We start from the raw sequence: 5,845 nt of genomic DNA on the forward strand, positions 1-5,845 counted from the left end.
GTTACGGTGACTGCTTCGGAGAATCGCATGCCTTTCTACCTCCCTCGCTGCGACCTCTCCCACGCCTCCCAGGGCTCTTGGGTTATGCCCTTGCCCTCTTCCGAGCCGTCCGTGGCACCCGCTGTCATCCCCATACGGCCAAGCTCCTAAGACTGACACTCAAGGCCCTCCGTAATCTGGCTTCAGTTTCACTTTCTAGACGTTTCAAGGAAGAGCGGGGTCTAAATATCTGTGCACCTCTGCTCCGTTTCATATCTACCCACGAGGTTAATTTTTTTGTTTCTTCCAGTCCATCTATTTTGCACCTCCTTCTCTGCGAAGACTTCACTGAGAATCCAAGCGATTTGTGGATCCCTTCTCTCCCCTGAAGCTGTAAACAGTTTAACAAGACATATGCGGAACTGCCGTAAGGTAATCTACATCTTATCTTCCTCTCTGGTATCTAACCTCCCTGAGAATGGGGGTACATCTCTGTGTTCTGTGCAGTTTTCAGCACAGTACTCTACACGTAGTGAATATTTGGTAAATGAACGAATAAGTGAATGAGCCACCAAGATAAGGGTATTGTCTCATTCTTTCTCTCTTTTTCCACTTTCAAGTTTCTTTAGTTAGTTTCCTCAGACAAAAGGTTTCTTTGCAGCTACACAGTGGCCAGGTCCACAGAATGTTGCAGATAGCTGCTGAAAACATCCCTCCTCCACTTGAGAATGGCTTGCTCTCCCTCTCAAGCGGAGAGAGCTGGGATTCGATATTTAATTAAGTGCCTCTGTTCACTTGGCATTTAGAGGCACTAGGGGGCGTTAGTGCTCTACAGCCGGTGAAATGCCTGTTTCGTTTGTGATTTTCCTTTGTGGAAAACAACTATCCACAGAGTGTTTTGTGCCAATTTTCCATCCTTTTAGATTGATGAAAATAATTTTAACTACGTAGAAACAGAAAACGAATAGAAAGAACTTTGCATTACATTTAATAAAAGCTTAGGGGGATCTTTGTGGTACATTAGTGAAGTTATCTGGGGAAACCTTAGCTACGTACATTGTGTTGGAGAGGCACCGAGAATTCAAGAATTCTCAAAGTTCGAGGACACAGTTGCCTTACATGTAGGCATGGTGGCAGCCATGGACATAGCAGTGATTTGGAGAATGTTGTATTAGTCAGCTCTTGCTGTGGTAATGCTTTGGAACAAATCTCCCCAAAACTCAGTTACATAAATAAGAATTTATTTTTCTTGGACCTGTGGGCTAGCTGCAGCGGCTCTCTTGTAGACCTCTCGATGGCTGGTATTGCTCCATGTTGTGGGTCAGTTTGAGGTCTGTCCCACACATCATACTGTGGAGCCCAATTGTGAGGCTGCAGGTCCCTGTCTTCTCACAAAGTTCACTGAAACATAACAGTAGAGCCCAACCACACAAGCCCACTTAAGGCCTCTGCAACTCATTTAAGGCCATGGTGTCTTCCCTTGGCATCCTGGGAACCCCCTGGCCTCAGGATGCAGCTTCTGTAGTCCATGGCAACCGGTGGAGAGGGGGCGGGGCTGCAGGAGGGTGGAACGCGGAGGTCACAGAGGGTGTGGGTGTGGCCACCTCTGCTGTGACTGAACCAAGGGCAGGGGGGCAGGGGGTCCAGGCAGGGCCCTCAGAGCCCGGTATGCCCAGGGGGGCGGCACAAGCATCTAGGCCCAGACCAAAGAGCACCTTCTTGGTCTTCGCGGCAGGCCGGCCTCTCACCTTGCCACTCAGGCCACCCTCCTACTTGAAGTGTGTGTGGAACGCGTCCGCGGAGTACACCTCGCTGCACAGGTAGCCATAGGACTGGGCGTTGTAGCTTCCTGCGAGGCGGCCGAAGGTCGCAGGCGGGTGGGTCCCTGGGATACACGCGGAGAGGCTCCTGACCGGCCCCCTGAGAACCGTCGCCGTTCCGTAAGATGGGGAGCTTGCTTCAGAATGTAAATCATATGTCCACTAGATATGCTGTTTAGTTTACCAGGCAAGACTTTCTTGGTGAAAGAAGCAGCATTGACTTGCATTCTAGAGCTCATCTTGCTGTGCACTGGCACTCTGGGTGTGCTAGTGTGCAGGGCAGGGCATCCCCTGGGCAGGATGGAGCATGATATCTGCAGCCTCGTCTTGCCCCTCCTTCCTTTCATTCTCAATCTTCCAGCCCACAGTGGCCTCCTTTCAGGCCTACATACTTACAACAGCACATTGCCCATGCTGCCCCTCTGCAGGAAATGTCCTTCTGTTTAGTTTGCAACTGATTGATGCCTCCTCATCCTTCTCATGTCTTCTCAGGTGTCACTTTGTCAAGAAGGTATCCCCTTACCTACTCAACTCATCACATCCCCCTACCATAGCTCACATAACACCATGTACCTCTCGCTTATAGCCTTCATCACATTTCACATCCAGTTTTAGATAGGTGTTTACCATATGGTCCGTGAGGAAGGGATCATGACTGTTTTGCTTACCCTTGGTTCCCAGCGACTAGCACAGTTACTGATAACCTGTGTTAAATGGAGAAATGAATGTATCCAATCAATGGTGAAGCCCTGACCGTTTTTCTTTCTAGTGTCTCTCATACTCCACCCTTCCATCTGTGTTGCCATTACTCCAGGTCTACCATTTATTATTTTACACCTGGATTACGATGATTGCTTCGGAGAATAGCATGTCTTTCTATCTTCCACCCTACAACCTCTCTTACACGTCCCAAGGCTCTTGGGTTTTGCCATTGCCCGCTTCCAATCCGTCCGTGGCATCATCGGCTGTCAGCAGACTTGCATGCAATGTTCCTTTCTTTTCTCTTTTTTTCCTTATGTCACTGGGCCATGGAAAGGCGTGAAGCACTGACACTCGCTGCCACGTGGATGTGCCCTGCGAACACGATGCTGAGCGAGAGAAGTCAGACACAAAAGGACACACAGGATGTGACACCACTGATGAGAAACTTCAAGAACAGGTAGATCCACATAGTCAGTGGGTTCCTGGTTGTCAGGGGCTGGCGAGGGGACGGAGTGATAGCTAAGGGTGTGAGGTACATTTTGGGGTGACAGAAGTGATCCAAAGCACGGCAGTAAAGATGGCTGCACAGCTCAGTAAACTGTCCCCATGCTCCCCGTTGCAGCCTGTAATAGCATCGCTCTCCGGATGAAGGGCTGACTGCAGGAAGACTGAATGCGCAGTGAGTCCTGGACCCAGACCCTGAGCTGGTGCTGCCCACATGGGGAAGTCACTGGTACTTGCGGAGCCTCCACAGAGACCGGCAGCACCCCCAGGGCCTCACAGTTCATGGCGCACCCGGCCCAAGGGCCTTCCCGCTGGTTGTCATCACCGGCTGTCACCAGACTCGCATGCAATGTTCCATTCTTTTTTTTTATCTTTTCTCTGTCCCTCAGCACGCAAAGGGGTGATGCCCTGACACTTGCTGCCACGTGTATGCACCCTGAGGACATGATGCTCAGCGAGAGCCGTCAGAAACAAAAGGACATGCAGGGTCTGACTCCACTGAGGAGAAACGTACAGAGCAGGTAGATCCACAGAGTCAGAGAGTAAGTCCCTCGTTGTCAGGGGCTGCCGTGGGGGCGGAGTGATAGCTAAGGGCGTGAGGGACATTTTTGAGGTGACGTAAATGGTCCAAAACATGGCAGTAGTGATGGCTGCACAGCTTGGTAAACTGTCCCCCACACACCGGTGCAGCCTTTGAGAGCATCGCTCTCAGGAAGAAGGGCTGACCACACGAAGACTGAATGAGCAGTGGCTCCTGGGCCCAGACACTCAGCTGGCACCCCCCACGTGGGGAAGTCACTGGGGCTTTCTGAGCCTCCCTGGAGACTGGCAGCAGCCCCAGGACCTCACAGAGCACGGTGCGCCCATCCCCAGAGCCTCCCCTCTGTTTCTCATCACCGGCTGTCAACAGACTTGCATGCAATGTTCTTTTCTTTTATCTTCTCTGCTTTACGTCACTAGGCCATGCAAAGTGGTGAAGCCCTGACACTCGCTGCCACTTGGATGCACCCTGAGACTTCTACGCTATGGGAGAGAAGTCAGACACAGAAGGACACACAGGGTGTGACCCCACTGAGGAGAAACGTCCAGAACAGGTAGATCCACATAGGCAGAGAGTGGGTTCCTGGTTGTCAGGGGCTGGCGAGAGGATGCAGTGATTGGTAAGGGCCTGAGGGATATTTTGGGGGTGATGGAAATGATCCAAAGCACGGCTTTGGATCATGGAAATGATCCAAAGCACGGCAGTAGGGAGGGCTGCACAGCTCAGTAAACTGTCCCCATGCTTCCCGTTGTAGCCTGTGAGAACATCGCTCTCAGAACGAAGGGCTGACTGCAGGAAGACTGAACATGCAGTGGGTCCTGGGCCCAGACTCTCAGTTGATGGCTCCCCACTTGGGGTAGTGACTGGGAGTTGCTGAGCCTCCTCAGAGACTCGCAGCAGCCCCAGGGCCTCACAGGGCACGGCGCCCCCTGCCCCAGAGCCTTCCCTCTGGTTCTCATCACCAGCTGTCACCAGACTTACATGCAATGTTCCATTCTTTTCTTTTATCTTTTTTCTGTTCCTCAGCATGAAAAGGGTGAACCCCTGACACTCGCTGCCACCTGGATGCACCCTGAGGACACGATGGTCGGCGAGACAAGTCAGACACAGAAGGACACACAGGGTCTGACCACACTGAGGAGAAACGTCCAGAAAAGGTAGATCCACAGAGGCAGAAAGTAAGTCCCTGGTTGTCAGGGGCTGCCGAGGAGACGGATTAATAGCCAAGGGCGTGAGGGACATTTTCGGGGTGACGGAAATGGTCGAACAAATGGCAGTTGTGATGGCTTCACAGCTTAGTAAACTGTTGCCCGCGCTCCCGTGCGGCCTGTGAGAGCATCGCTCTCAGGACGAAGGGCTGGCCACAGGAAGACTGAACGAGCAGTGGGTCCCTGGCAAAGACGCCCATTTGGCGGCCCCCCACTTGGGGTAGTGACTGGGAGTTGGTGAGCCTCCAAGGAGACTGGCAGCAACCCCAGGGCCTCACAGGGCCCGGCGCCCCCGGTCACAGTGCCTTCCCTCGGGTTCTCATCACCAGTTGTCACCAGACTTGCGCGCAACGTTCCTCTCTTTTCTTTCTTCTTTTCTCAGTCCTTCTGCATGCAAAGAGGTGAACCCCTGACACTTGATGCCACGTGGATGCACCCTGAGGACACGATGGTCGGCGAGACAAGTCAGACACAGAAGGGCATATAGGGTCTCACCCCACTGAGGAGAAACGTCAAGAACAGCTAGATCCAGAGGGGAGGCTTTGGGGCCCATGATGCTGTTCACTGTGAGGACCTGGGGCTGCTGCCAGTCTCCGTGGAGGCTCTGGAAGCCCCAGTGACTTCCCCACGTACGGGGCGCCAGCTGAGCATCTGGGCACAGGACTCACTGTTCGTTCAGTCTTTCTGCGATCAAACCTTTGTTCACTTGGCATTTACAGACACCAAGGGCATTAGTGCTCTACACTCAGTGTAATGCCTGTTTTGTTTGTGATTTTCCTTTGTGGATAACAACTATCCACAAAATGTTTTGTTCCAATTTTCCATCCTTTTAGATTGATAAAAATCATTTTAACTACGTAGAAACAAAAAATGAATAGAAAGAACTTTGCATTACATTTAATAAAAGTTTAGGGAGATCTTTGTGGTACATTAGTGAAGTTATTTGGGGAAAGTTTAGCCATGTACATTGTGTTGGAGAGGCACCGAGAATTCAGGAGTTCTCAAAGTTTGAGGACACAATTGCCTTATATGTAGGCATGGTGGCAGCCATGTACATAGCAGTGATTTGGAGGATGTTCTATTAGTCAGCT

At 51.5% G+C, this 5,845-nt stretch overlaps 1 long non-coding RNA gene across 3 annotated transcripts; it reads left to right on the plus strand.

Annotated features, from left to right (window-relative positions):
- Positions 1-288: 288 nt before the first annotated feature.
- Positions 289-5,845, plus strand: LOC137219997 (uncharacterized). Of its 3 annotated transcripts, XR_010941399.1 has the most exons (7): positions 289-411; positions 2,836-2,958; positions 3,124-3,234; positions 3,395-3,526; positions 3,966-4,099; positions 4,573-4,703; positions 5,137-5,843. It is a non-coding gene; the product is annotated as an uncharacterized lncRNA (long non-coding RNA). The 3 variants fall into 3 exon arrangements; XR_010941398.1 differs by having other exon boundaries at positions 3,124-3,526; positions 5,137-5,844; XR_010941400.1 differs by lacking the exon at positions 289-411 and adding an exon at positions 1,621-1,799 and having other exon boundaries at positions 3,124-3,526; positions 5,137-5,845.

This window comes from Pseudorca crassidens, chromosome 2 (assembly GCF_039906515.1).
Source record: "Pseudorca crassidens isolate mPseCra1 chromosome 2, mPseCra1.hap1, whole genome shotgun sequence".
NCBI classification, from domain to species: domain Eukaryota; kingdom Metazoa; phylum Chordata; class Mammalia; order Artiodactyla; family Delphinidae; genus Pseudorca; species Pseudorca crassidens.